Below are 14,703 nucleotides of genomic sequence, written 5' to 3' on the forward strand. Positions count from 1 at the left end.
GTGATTTGAAGTCATTTCCTATTTATAAGAACCTAATATTGACTTTTAATTATCAGTTTGTGCATTGTTTTAAACTCATGGATACTTTATACATATTTGGATCATCTTTCCCTTTTTTACCACTCTTGTTGATCCAAGTAGCTGATTTCATCATTGAATCAGTTTCCCCTATCCTTAACCAACCTTTCTTTCAAGCCATGTTTATTCTTGAGTGTGTGAGGCCTATTTTGGGATTGAGCTTGGTAGAAAGTGTTAGGTTTGAACTGACAAGAATAAAGCCTTATGTAGTTCTAGTTTGCATTTTTCAAACTAGATAGGACTAGGTTTTAAATTCTGGGTTTGGGACTTGGTGTGTTTGAAAAAATAAAATAATAAAAGAAAAGAGGGGGGAAAAAAAAGAAAAGGGTAAAGTCCTTAGGAGGGAAGTGTTTTTCAGTAAATTCAAGTTCTAAGTGAAAGAATGAGGTATTGTAAAAGTTTTAATTAAGGTTCTGGTCAAAGAAAAGAAATAAAGAAAAGAAGAGTCTAGTAAAAAGCTTTATGACTTGGGAAACAAGTAAGAAAAAAAAAACCTTAGCAATTAAGAAAAAAACCCCCATTCCACTAGAGAAATCAAGTAAGAAACCTCTCTTAAGATTGAAAAACAAAAGAGAAAAAAGGGCAAAAGAGAAAAAATGAAGTTAAAGGATAGAACTAGGACATTATGGGGTTAGAATGTTAGAAGCAAACACTTTGGGTGCCTTTGGGTAGACAAGGTTCTGTTCTTGTATATGTCTAAGTGTTCTTACCTTTAGCCTTCTTCTAAAACTCAATCCACTTTTTGTGAGAGAACCCTTGTATTTGACAAACCCCACTCAAAAGAGAGACCATTTTTTGTCTCTAAACCCTTATTACCAAGCCAAATGAGTTTAAACATTGCATAATCTGATTCATGTTCTAGCTTAATGAATGTTAAAAGAAATGACTAATTTGAATGTATGTGGAAGTCTAAGGCTTGAATCAGTTAAGGTTGTGAAAGGCTTGTCTAAAATCTTTATGTATAGCTCATTCACCTTGCATTCTAGTACTAGTAACTTGGACATTGATTCTAGCTAGTCTATTAACATGTTTAAGGTTATGAGATCCCACTTTCAAACCTCTCCACCTACTTATGTCTTGTTTGCTTGAGGGCAAGCAAAGATTAAGTTTGGGGGAGTTGATATGTATAAATTTTACCTTGTTTAACTATAGTTTACTCACATCTTTTACATGTTTTATTAGCTTGTTTTGTTACTTTCTTGTAGTTTAAGGTCTGTTTGTGCATTAGAGTAGGATTTGCATTGCAATTGCATTATTTCTTGTTTAAACAGGTGAATTGGACTCAAGAAGCATGGAAATAGCATTTGGGATGAGAGGAGTGCAACCATTGAAGTAGATAGGAGTTGAATCAAGGAGAAGAACAACAAAGCATGAAGCATTCGACCACCACTACTCGTGAACTCGACCGTGTGCTACTGAAGCACTCGACCGTATGCTACTGAAGCACTCGACCGTGTGCTACTCAGGGACTTAACCAGTGGGGAGCAGAAGGATGGACCACTCGATCAAAGCCACTCGACCGCTTGTGGTCGAGTACATCGAGCCGAATTTCTATTTTGTCAGCTAGCCAAATCAGGGCTTCCTTCCCTCACTATATATACCTCTTGTACCCCATGGCCGCCAGAAGACCCTCTTTAGGCAAAAAAAGTACCTATAGCCACCAAAAAACCTTAGTTCTTACCCTTTAAGGGTTTTTAGCTTTTTAATATCATTTTGCCACTTTTATTTACTGTTTTTCTCAGATTTTAATATCTTGTAAGTCTCATAACTTTCTGGGTATTGAGAATCAGAGTTTGCTTCTTTATATTAAGTTGTTGTTCATCATCTCATCTATCTTATCATGCTAGGTTTATCATTTTCTGGGTTTATGTTCATCATCATCATGTTTTGTTTATCTGAGTAGTGAGTTAGGATTCTGGAGATGGATTAGGCTGGTTTAGGGCTGTGGTTGTTTAGATTGGTTAAGCTTGTGTGATAATATATCTCTTCTGGGTTAGATGTGCTCTAAGCTGTTATTATATCTGAGAGGGTAAGAATAGATCTTAAGCTTCCTTGCATCATACCAATGTTTAGGTTGTTAGATAAAGCTAATACTGGAGATTATCATGCTTATCCCAAGAGATTGGTTATATAAGGTGATTTTTGACAAGTACTGGTCTGGTCCTTAATGCCTGTTTAGTTTGGTTTCACCAATGAGAGTTGGGTTAGGATGTTACTTAAACTTGATCACTTCTGTCATGAGAGTGGATTAGTGAGTCATTAAGATCATTGTCTAGAGATAGCTCATGTTTGATTGAGGTTTGTTAACCAGTTTAGATAGCCACAACCTGAACACCAGCCCATGAATCCATCTCTGGAAGCCTACTTTGTTATCTGATTGTTTATTACCGCATCTTATCTTGTTTTATTGCATTCTGTTCGGTTTAAAGTTGTCAAGATTGCATCTTTTATTCATATTGTTCAACTCGACCAGACACACGGTCGAGTGCTTGATCGAGCACCTTCGGGTTCTTTTATTTACTTTCTGTTTCATTTTTGTTTCATTTAGTTTATTTTCTGCATCTTTATAGTTTGGTTTAGTTCTTGCTCTTGTCTAATTTACATTCAGCATTATTTTACTTTCTGCGTTTACATTTCTGTCATTAGGATTGTTAGAGCAAGTCCATTGGTGACTTTAGCAGGATATTTAGCAGGGTATTTAGTAGGTTTCTTATTTTTATTGTAACTAAAAATAAATCAAAAATGGAAAACAATAAGAGTTGCCTCTTATTTAGTAAGTTTAAGGACCAACTCTTATTGGATTGGTGTTTGTGTCTGATTGGTCTAACTTTTTTTTATAAAAATCAATTTATTTTTCTTTCATTTCTTTCTCCTTCCCTCCTATCTCTTCCCGATACTCTCGAAACCGAGAGACTGTGGCTTCAGTCGCAAAATTCTCATCTTTGATCTAGTTTATTAACCAGTCACCAATCAAATTACTCATCAAACAATCTTCATCAGTCGGAGGTGTTGATTAAGCAATCAAAACAACAAATCAAAGATTCTGATCAATCCACGAGAGATTTGAGAGTCTTCTCCACCAAAATCGATGGTTGACCAATCTTCATCTGATGGCAATTTCATGTTTCAATTTGTATGAATTATTGCATAGTTTTGTGAATAAATCGTCTCTTGTATATATATATATATATATATATATATATATATATATATATATATAAAAGATTTGGTCAATTTAGGGTTTTTTATCAATTTGGGAGGAGAATAGATTTGTGTGTTTGATCTATATATCTTTGACTTGAGGAATTGTATATCGAAGAACTGATGGAAAGGGATGAGACGAAGGTGGAGGAGAGATCGGTTGATGATAACAGAGATAAGGCAATATTGGTTAGCAGCGGAAACTTGATTGTGTTGACCACAAAGAGGGCACCGGTTGGTGTTGGTGCTCGTGCGTTGTTCTATCCTACTCTGGTTTACGACGTTGTTAGGAATAAGCTCGAGACTGAGTTTCGCTGGTGGGATCGTGTCACCGAGGTATGAGTTCTATTGATTTTTGAGCTGGTTTATGTTGGGATCGGGATCATTTCTGATTGTTTGTTGGGTCTCTTGTTTAAAGTATGGTATTTGGATTTGGTTATGCTAATACTTGTCTCTCTTAATCTTGTTTCTATAGTTTATATCACTGGGAGCTGTTCCTTTCCCTTCCGATGTTCCACAGCTGAAAGAGTTCGGTGTCTGTGGAGTGATCACTGTGAATGAGCCATATGAAACTTTGGTTCCATCATCTCTCTACAAAGTCTGTTCTTTTTTTCCATCTTTTACAATATATGACTATTTCCTTGTCTTTTGGTTTCCTCTTGTTTGCTAACCTCACTTGGTTTCTATTTCAATTCATCCCCAATATAATTTGATCAAAAACACCTGAAGCAGCATATGCCTATGTGAGGTCGATCAGGCCCAGGGTTCTTTTAGCAGCCACCCAATGGAAGGTACACGCAGGAGGTCACATTCTTTATTATTGATGAATAAGAGTTAATTCCCTTATTCTTCTTTTGTTCTTATCATGTCTTGGTTTGTTTGCAGGCCGTTCTTGAGTACTACCATGTCAAGATGCTGAATACTCAGAGTTGCCTAACTGATGCAACTTCAGCTTTGATCCCGAGAAATGTGAAGCAGGTTTGTTCTGGGAATGTGGTTGTGTTTAATTGTTTCTTTTAAGCTTATTCCACTTTTAGTATGTTTGTATTTGATAAATTTGTTTTCAAATTTGCGCATCATAGGGGAGCAGGTTTGCCAGATTTTATTGATTGGAAGACCAACTTAGTAATCAGCATCTCTGGAGACTTTTTGATGGTTGCCAGCGTTCTTAAACGTCGTGACCTTTCTTGGCATTTTCGTGTCTACAAATTCAACTCAGCCAACAACGATTGGGAACAAACTGTTTCACTCGGCGACCAGGCCGTGAACTTGGACCTAGGTATCACCGTGCTAGCTTCTTCAGATATTCAAGGAATGACCATCATACACATGATTACAGATACACTAGTTTCCTTTCAAAGCAGACAATCTCAACATTAATATCTTCTTCTAAAAATACAATAATTTTCCATTTTAATAAAATCATAAGTGTTTAAACATTTAAACTAATTGTTCTATTTAAAATAATTATATTTTAAAAATAATATTTTTCAAAAATAAGAATCTCAATAAGAGTTTATCATTGGAGCAGTATAATTTTAATTACCAAACACAAAGTTCTTATTTTGTAAAAGTACACTTTTTAATCCTAAAAAAGATAAGAGTCTCAAAATAATGATCTCCCAATGGAGATGCCCTTAGTATCAAAACCATTATCATATTTGGTTTGACTTGAGTCTCTGTTTATATCTTGATTGCATGCATCACACACTTTATGGATTGACATCCTTTATGCTACAACTACATAGGGGTATTGAAACACCCTGCATCTCATTCTGATCATCTCTGCTTATGTCCCTGATTGCATGTTTGCATACATTCATTCATAAGTAGATACTTGAAAAAGTTCTTGTTTCATCTTTCTCAATGATTGTTCCGACTTGGTGAAGATGGTGTCTTCACCTTCTAAGTGGCCAGCTTTTACACCTTATTTGGAGAACATAGTGGCGGATAAAGAGGAGTTTGCTTCATTTTCGTTAGTGTTGGTTCCTCGCTCTCAAAATGGTAAAGCGGATAGTTTGGCATGCCGTGTTCGTTCAATTCCCCATTTAGTTACCTATGTAAACAATTTTCCTTCGTATTGGCTTGTTTGAGCCAATCTTGTAAGCTGTTGTCAAAAAAAAAAAAAAAAAAGATAAAACTTATAAATAATGTGCGACAAATTTTAATACTCCCTCCGTTTCATAATATAGGATGTTTAGAAAAATATTTTTGTTTCATAATATAGGATGTTTTCAAGTTTCTATGCAACTTTTAGATTAATTTCATATTTTATATTATGTATTCTTGATTATAATTGGTTAAAAAATTTTATAGGAACTATTTCTTAATATGCGTGTTTTATCTAAAACATCCTATATGTTGAAATGGAGGGAGTCCAAAGCTAACTGATATTCCCAGTCAATTCCTCTGAAAAAGATACTCAGCAATTGTACTTCAATCACCCCATTAGCCTTGATATTGGTCACCAGATCTTCAAAATGTTCAATGTGGTCCAAAGGCTTCTCATTTGGCAGGTTAGAGAAGGGTCTTTGTCCAACTAGCTGGAAGTAAGCAGGCTTAAGCTCAAAATCATTCCTTGGGAATGGTGGTGGAACAATTGCAGAGCGGTTTTCATACATCAAATCAGCTTTGTTGAATTCTGCAATGGTCCTAATCAAGTTGTGGGGTTAATCCTGTCTTCGAACCAGGTTCTGGACGTGGTTGGCAGCTCCACGTACGTCTGCTGGAAGGGGGTGTCGATCGACACCCAGTTGGCGTCGATCGACACCATCAGCCTGCTCGTCGACTATGACAATTTCAACAATCACATTGCCCTCAGCATCAATCTTTTGGCACTGCTCATTGAGCAAGTGGCCCTCTTGATCCCTCAAAACACTAGCCTCATCAGCTCTCAGAATGATTGGGTTAACCATCTACAAAGATTTGGCTGTTTTTGATTCTCACGCTCAAGTTTTCCCAATTCTTGGTTTGAAAGCTTCACAGTAGGAACAGGCTTGTTGCTCCTTGTGTGAGGTCTAGTAGGCATACACCTGAAACACAGAAGAGAAGAAAAACAAAAACGTGTAAGTAGAAAATAAAAAGAAAAATTTAAACGAAATTAAAAACTCAAATCTAATAATAGATCAAAGAGTCCCCGGAAACGGCGCCAAAATTTGATATGCTCAAATTTAAACCCTAGAGCTACTCTCTCAAATTAAGAGATCATTGTAGTACTTAGGGGTCGAATTCCACAAGGACTCAAGACTACACAATAAATTATAGAGTTTTGTTATTACGCTAAATATATTAAGTTGAATTAAAATTAAGAAAAACAATGCAAAATATTAAATAAAAACTGTGAAAATTCAAGGGATTAAAAAGTTAGGTCTAAGAATTTCTCAGGAAATTACAAAATATTAAATCAATAATTAAATAGGATTCAAGCAATTAAGATCAGATCTAGAACTCTAAACTCAATTGTAAAATAAATCAGTTCTCACTGCAAATATTATCTAAATTTAAAACCAGAAAATCCAAATCTCTTTGTAAAATTGTAGGTTAAAAATCAGCTTTGAAAACAGGTTTAGATTGTTCACAAAATTATTAAATCAAATCTCTTTGTAAAAAGTAAATTTGCTCATCAAAATGTTTTATCATGAAAATCAATTATATTCTCATTTCAATTTATTTTCTTAAGTTACTAATTCTAGATGATCAATCAAGAATTAATATGAAGAACAACCTATGATAAAGATCTAGAAAGATAATGAATCCTAAATAAACAGATCTAATAAATCATAAAAACCCTATGAAAAACTCTGAGCCTAACAAGCAAACTACTCAGACATATTCAATGAAACACAAATCATCATTCTGAATAATAAGCAATTGAAATTAAAAGAGTAAAGAGGGAGTTTATGAATTCTTCTCCACAAAGCAGTTCAGATCTCTCTCTCTCCCAAAAGCTCTCAAAATCTCACAGGATTGCAGAAAATAAAACTTGCTAGAAAAACTTCTCGGTTTCTAAAACCTAAAAACACTATATATATGTCCTAAAACACGTCAGGAACTAATAATGCAAATATGGAAAACTTTGGGGCAGATTTGTAAAACTTCCAAAACCTGGGTCTTCTTGCGGCTAACAGGGGTGTCGACCGACACCACCCTTGGTCTCGATCGACACCCTCACTTCTGATCGGCTCCAAGTTCTCTTCCTTTGCTGAATTGCTCCAAAATCCCTCTAATTGCTCCATTTTGCTCCTTTCATGCCAAAATCCTATAAAACCTGTTAAGACTCTTAAACATCCTAGATAACAAATCAAAAGACTCAAAAAGCACACTTATATCATGGTTAAAAACCATAAAAACCATGATATATCATCTTCAAGTATAGACCTGAACTGATCTCACACTTATGTTTGTTCTCCGTGGTTAGTTAGAGCCATCTGCCTACATCACAACGATCTTACTTCGACAATGTGTTCTCATGTCAAAGTCATCTGCATTTAAGGTTTCAAACTTGTTGTGTTGCTTTCACCCCACACCAAGTTTTCGGGAGAGTATTAGAGCACACATTGAAGGCCCAATTAGTGTCTTAAGAAGCAGCCCATTAGCTCATGCGTTTAGGGTAAACATAGTGTAATGTGCAGAAGATTGGTATCTTTGAGAGTTACCTCTTGTGGTAACTCTCCTTTTTAATCATTGTATGAAGTTCAATCAAATCCTAATCTCTTGGTAACAATCTAGTTTATTCATCTTCTCTTTTCTTTATGCACTTGAAGCTCTATGAGCTATCTTATTTTTAGTTTTAGATTTCTCTATCAATAAGCTCTTTAAAAGCATAATCTACCTTGTTTGAAACTGATTACAGATGTTACTATTTTATTTGTGAGTTGTGTGTAGATGTTACTATTTTATTTGTAAGTTGTGTGTATGATCATCTAAGTCTTTGGTAGGTTTGTTGTATATCACTTATTAAACATTTACGTATGAATTACAAATCTGTCTACTACATGGTGGTCGTCAACAAATATATTATATTTTTTAAAGAAACTATATGTATATATTGTTTAAAGAAACTACATGATGTCCTTTGGCTCGGATTCTTTTACCAACGATACAATGTCCTTTAACCGTGATCTATTTGTCATCTCTCGATTTTATCGATGATGTCCAATCTTGCAATCATGATTTTACATGTCTTCAACTGCTTGTTAGCATTTATTTCAGAGTTTTCATAGATTTTTGTCTGATGTTTCCTTTATCTTTAGTTATGTTTATGTCTATCTGATTGAATAAAATCATCCGTTTGTGCAAAAAAAAAAAAACAACATGATGTTAAACAATATAATATATTTGTTGACGGTTTGAAGTTTCTTTGACCATGGTATGCCCTTATGGGTTAATCAATTATCTTCGTTTTATGAACCAGTCAAATGTATCCAATTTAGCCAACATTATATGTACTCGTGTCCGACGTATATATAACCGCACTGATGCACAGTCCATGTCTTGAAGGAATATGAGGCTGATCAAATACAATTCTTTTCCAGGAACCTCCATCTTCTAGTACGAAGATCCAATGAAGATGACAAAACAAGTATTCTTCTTCTTAAGACGCAATATGACTAATACAGCAACAATCTCACGATGTGCTTGGGTTCGTCGTTCGTTCTGTAAGCTAGTCCTATATTTATCTACATCAGAGATCTTGTAAGTTTTGATTATCACATTGTGTGATTCACATACCAAAATATAAAAACATTATAGTAATTTCATTTATAATTTAGAAATATGAAGTAATATCTATAGAATAGTATTGTAAAGATTTATAGCATGATACTAGATTAGGACCTGGATGATGTGCGGGTTTTAAATTTACTAATAAAATTAATTTAACAAAAGATATATCAAATTTTTGTTGTAATAAAAATTACCTTTAAAAAGTAAACAGAAAATAGTTTATTTAGAGAGTTATTTATATATTTAGTTTCTTGCTTTAATACACTAATTTGCATTTCTATATCTTATTTTTTTGTACCATTATTAGAAAAATCTATTAAAATTAAATTATTAATCCCCAAATTCTACCCAAATATTTGTCATTATTGCTATTGCCAAATCTCAAATATATGGTTTTAATTCTCCCATAAAATATGATTACACACATTCTTCTGAGAATATTTTACATGCAAACCATCATTCAAACTATCATCTTATTTACATCCATTTATGAATCACCCAATCATACATTACCGTTGAAAAACATTATCTTAGGTCCACCTAAAAAATATCTCTTTATGCCAAATATACGTCTCTTTACTTTCACTTTGCATAATTTATTTAACCATAAAAATTGTTGACAAAAAACTATTTTGTATAAAATTATATCACATAGCAATATTTGATGACATATTTATAGAAAAAAAATTAAGATAAAAAAAATCTATGTGATTGCAATGAGTATATGACCAGCCAATAAAAGTTGAGAAACTAAGAAAAAAATTGTAAACAATAAAGGATGATATTGTTAGTCTTAGATAAATCTGAAAACAGATCTTAAGAGTAAGAAATTTTAAAATGCCACAATAATTTAGAAAACAAGAAGCATATATTGATCTTACATTTTTATAACTATAAAAATAAATTCAATTAAACAATATAAAAGTTTTGTTTTTAATTATTACATATTTCTAATTAGTATCTTTAGAAATATTGACATCAAATTAATTTTTCTATAAGGATATAAACAGTTCATATTTGTTTATTCCTTCTTTTTGAATATTTTAATTTTCTTATGTTGTAGTATCTTTAGAATTTATATATTTTAGTTTATTTTATTTTCAAATTAAAAATCCATGATAATTTAAAAGAATCTTTTCAATTTTTATTTATTTATTTATTTTTTATTTAAGGATATGTAAGATCAATATTTTTACTAATTTTAAGAATTTAAAAAAAAAAATTATTATGTTGTAGTATTTTTTGTTTTTTTTTTACTAATCCGTTTGTTTTTTTTTTTGGATTGGGCCGGTTCGATTGGTGAATAAACTACTTTTAGTTCTTAAATGTCATTTTGGTTTGGTCTAGTTGGACCAAGTATATTGTTCATGTCGGTTGGAGTTATATGTTTGACTGAGTTACAAAGGCTACACGTAGGCGGGGCTTTTGAGCAGCGAGATACTGTATGTCCAACCTGTTTACAGTGACTGCAGAGAGATGGCAACCAAGGACTGGAAACAAGGATGCATTTAACCAATCCCGATTCAAATCGAGCATTCACTGTTTCTGGGAGTGGCTTCCTAGGGTCAATAACGGTGTAGACCTTAGCAACTTCGACATTGGTTAGGTTCTCTGTATGAGGATGGAGACAGATGGGGTGACCGACAAGACCAGCAATGTGTTGGAGTCCATCCCTCTTGAAGAACTCTAGCGGGACGCCTACAAATTCCAACCAAACTGGAACCATTGTCAACTCCGGTTTGGAGGGTTTGACGTTAGGAGCCCATTTTGCCACAAACATGGATTGGCCATCAATTTGCCACAGACATTGGCTCAGGATTCTTCGCCTAGCAAGCGGACACGACACTTTAAAAAGGAAAGAAATGCCTTCCATTTTGGAGACGGTAATATCTTTGCGTTGTCGACTCCAAATCCCATTTACAATTGCTTGGACAGCTCCCCTCGCCAGAGGGTCTTCATAGAACCGACCTAATATGAAGCTATCCCAAGCTTTCTTGTTTTTCTCTATTACTGAGTTCGGGATAGTAACACAAGATTCTCCCGACTCGAGAGTGAATGGTGTGCCTTTCTTTTCCATCTTAATCGAGTTTCCATTGACAAGATTCTTCCAGGGAGAGTCAGTTACCTGGGTACGGTTCTCATATGACTTTTGGGGGGCTTCTGTTACTATCGGTATGGGAATTTTGACAACTCTAGTGGCGACAGAAGAAGCTCCGCTTTGGGGCAGACTTACAGGTACTTTTGAAGAAATATCAACAATAGTAGCTGTGTTTTGGATCTTGCAGTTTCCGATGTCAGCAGTCAACTCCTGAGGCGGGGTGGATCTGCTAGTTTCGCATCCTTTTTGGTTAGCCAAATCAAAAGGTGACTCAGGTAATTCTATAGATCTAGTCGGCACGGCGACTGGATCGACTGGGGATGGGGAGACTGTTAAGGTATAAAGACACACAACACACTGATTTACACTTCGAACGCGCCAAGCAAACGCTTTTCTCTTCAGTCTTATTAACAAAATTTATCTCTTACAATGATACAATTTTGTCTCGGCCCTTACTCAACCTATTCTACCCAATAGGATTGATCCCGACTAAGAATGAATCTAAAACTCTCTCTCTTTTCTATCTAACGCAACACCCTGTGTAGATCTAACAGAAGAAAACCAACCCTCTCTCTTTTTATCTATAAGAGAAGAAAACCAACCCTCTCTCTTTTCTATCTAAACTCTCACCATTGTAGATCTAAGAGAAAGAAAAACAATTCTCTAACCAATCCTCTCTCTTTTCTATCTAAACTCTCACCAGTGTAGATCTAAGAGAAAGAAAAACAATTCTCTGCGCACTTAATCACCTCCCTGATTAACGTCACATAGAATTGGGAAGACACCTTCTAAGCCTTATTTTTCTGGCTTCGAAGTTTACAACTGTATCAATATTCTAGAGTGCTCGACTTGGCTCATGGCCTACTCCTAGAATATATACACAAGACTTGAGAAACCCTAGAAGGCGAATCTCCAAGTATCAAGGGATAAGGAAACTGTTTGCTCTCAACCTTATCCTTTTCTTATTTATTGTAGAGAATATTCTTCATATCTCCAAGGATAAGAAAACTGCTTGCTGCTCAAGTTTATCCTTTCCTTAATTTCATATGGAGAATATTCGTCATATCTCCAAGAACAATCTCGTCTCTATCTTCAATGCCAAGTCATCAACTTTCCTCAACACATCATCACATCCACTCACGTCTTGCCACGTCAGCTCACACATCCACGTCAGCAACTCAAGCGTCTGTGATCTGATGCAGCTTCCTGATTGATATAACGCTCTGTTCGGCACAACAACTAGTTCCTCACAGCGAGTTGTTCTAGAATCTGCATTTACAATCTCCCCCTTTTTGACTGAGTTTTATACTCAAGCATCTCTCTGATTTATCCTGAAAAGACACTCCAACAAACACAAGCCAAAAACAGAACAAGCAACAACTAGACAAAAACAACAATCATTATCTAGCAAACATTTACAAACTTGTTCAAACAGAACTATGATTAAGAACCTAACAATCAGAAACCCAGCGGGCTGCAGCGGAAACCATTTTCTTCATAGCTCTCTAATCAGACTTAATCAATTGGCATATTCTCAATCATTAGCAACCATCAACCAATTAATCAATTAAGTCTCCCCCATAAACAATGGTTCTCCCCCTAAACCAAGTAGCATCATTAACAACCTAAGATCAACCAATTAATCAATTAAGTCTCCCCCATAAACAATGGTTCTCCCCCTAAACCAAGTAGCTACAAGGATTCTCCCCCATAAATCCAGAACTCCTTAACATTAGGCGTTGATTAGAATTATAACAATAACCGGAACCAGAAACATTCTCCCCCAGCTTGAGTGATCAGCTAAGTAAAAAACAGACATATGTATCACAACAGTATACTGAGTTATGGGAATCACTTACCTGCTAACAATGCTTCGCATCCTTAAGCACTTTGATGATCAATCTTGTCGCCTATTGAAACAGCTTCATGTGTGTAGGCATTTTGATTCTTCTTGCACCCACAACTAGATGTTGGGCAATAGGACATTGATAGTCGAGAATTCGAACAACAAGTAGCTCTTTAATCGAATCACAATGTGGATGTGACCATACACAAGCTTTTCAGGAAAGAACAACACTTTGTGTAGCATGTTCTATACTTCCAAAGCTCTGCTTCACTGTGAATATCCTTCATTCTTGCATCTAAACCAGTTTCTTTGAACGATTCTACACAGAGTCTTGTTGCCATTACCTAATCAGATGAGCTAAGCACATATCCCTTCTCCAATTCGTCATCTGTAGGGAACTCAAACATATGATCGTCTGTTAACTCAACTATCATCAGTCTCACATGTCTAATACCAGCCTCGCTATTTACTCCATCACACTCAAACAAAGTGTTGATCGTACATGTGAGACTCCAAATGCACAGTTCTTCACAAGAACATTCACTGTCTTGACTCCAAACCCCTGATAGTTGACAGATTAGCCCAGAAAACTCATATACCTTTGGTTATGTAAGGCTTAATCTCAGACACAGTTTTCAGAAGCCCAGCAGCTTCAAACATCCTCATCCATCATTATTGGAACCAAACACAAGCGTTCGTTCTTCAATGGATGTAAACGACCTAAAACAGAGTATCACACACCTCTGTTTTCACTGCAGATAACATGTCTCATCACAATCATATGCACTAGTGGATCATCAAGGGTGAGACGATCACCTGTCCCTCTTTTCTTGACTCCACGACACTGAAGTTTCAACACACTTCTGTAGATGCTCTCTTAACTCAAAAAGGTGTCTCCTTGGTGATATATACAATAATGCACACATCAAACAGCTGGTGGGACATAGACACTTGCTTCGTAGCACAATCCATCTTCTGGTAACAGTCCCTTGCATTGAATACGTTGATCAAAGATGGAGCTCTAATGAATAACCACCTGTTATACAGACATGAAATAACAACTTGCAAGCACAATCTTCTGTCTAGGAGCACTCATCAACCTCCGATACATGTAGCTCCATTCCTTCGTATCATGGAACTGACACTATACTCATTTATCAATACAAAATGAGTATCAGTCTTTCGAATCGTCCTCAGGCGCATGATGATTCAACACCAATCCTCTAAAGCCCTTTCACCACTAGAGCAAAGTTGTGAGTTTCAGTAACAGCTACTTCCAATCCTTCAATACTCCAAGTACACCCAAATATCCATATGAACACGCAGCTCTTTGATCCTACTTACATGATCAATCCGTCGTTCAAAAAGTCAGACCNCAGTGGTACTTCTTTTAGAATGAAATGCATAATAATGTCTCCCCTCAACTCTTTGACCTCCTTCTTCACGAAAACGTTTTACGAGATCCCCAATGTGAATTGACATGACAAGCAGCTGTTTTCCACTGACTCTTTGTTTAGACAGAGTGTTGATCTTTATACATTCTAGGAATTTCATGGCCTGTTCTGGTGCATGNTTGATTTTACAACACAATTTTCATTTCAGCCATTTACACACAATCTCAGACTTCCAAACATAGTTAAACACAGGAAGTGAGGGAACCAGAAAAGCAATAGACCATTAAGAGCACTCTTCTATTAATTTTTTACTTCTTAAAGCAAGAGGTTTTCATACCTTGAGATCTGTTCTATGATGTGTG

Source organism: Camelina sativa, chromosome 19 (genome assembly GCF_000633955.1).
Source record: "Camelina sativa cultivar DH55 chromosome 19, Cs, whole genome shotgun sequence".
NCBI lineage: Eukaryota > Viridiplantae > Streptophyta > Magnoliopsida > Brassicales > Brassicaceae > Camelina > Camelina sativa.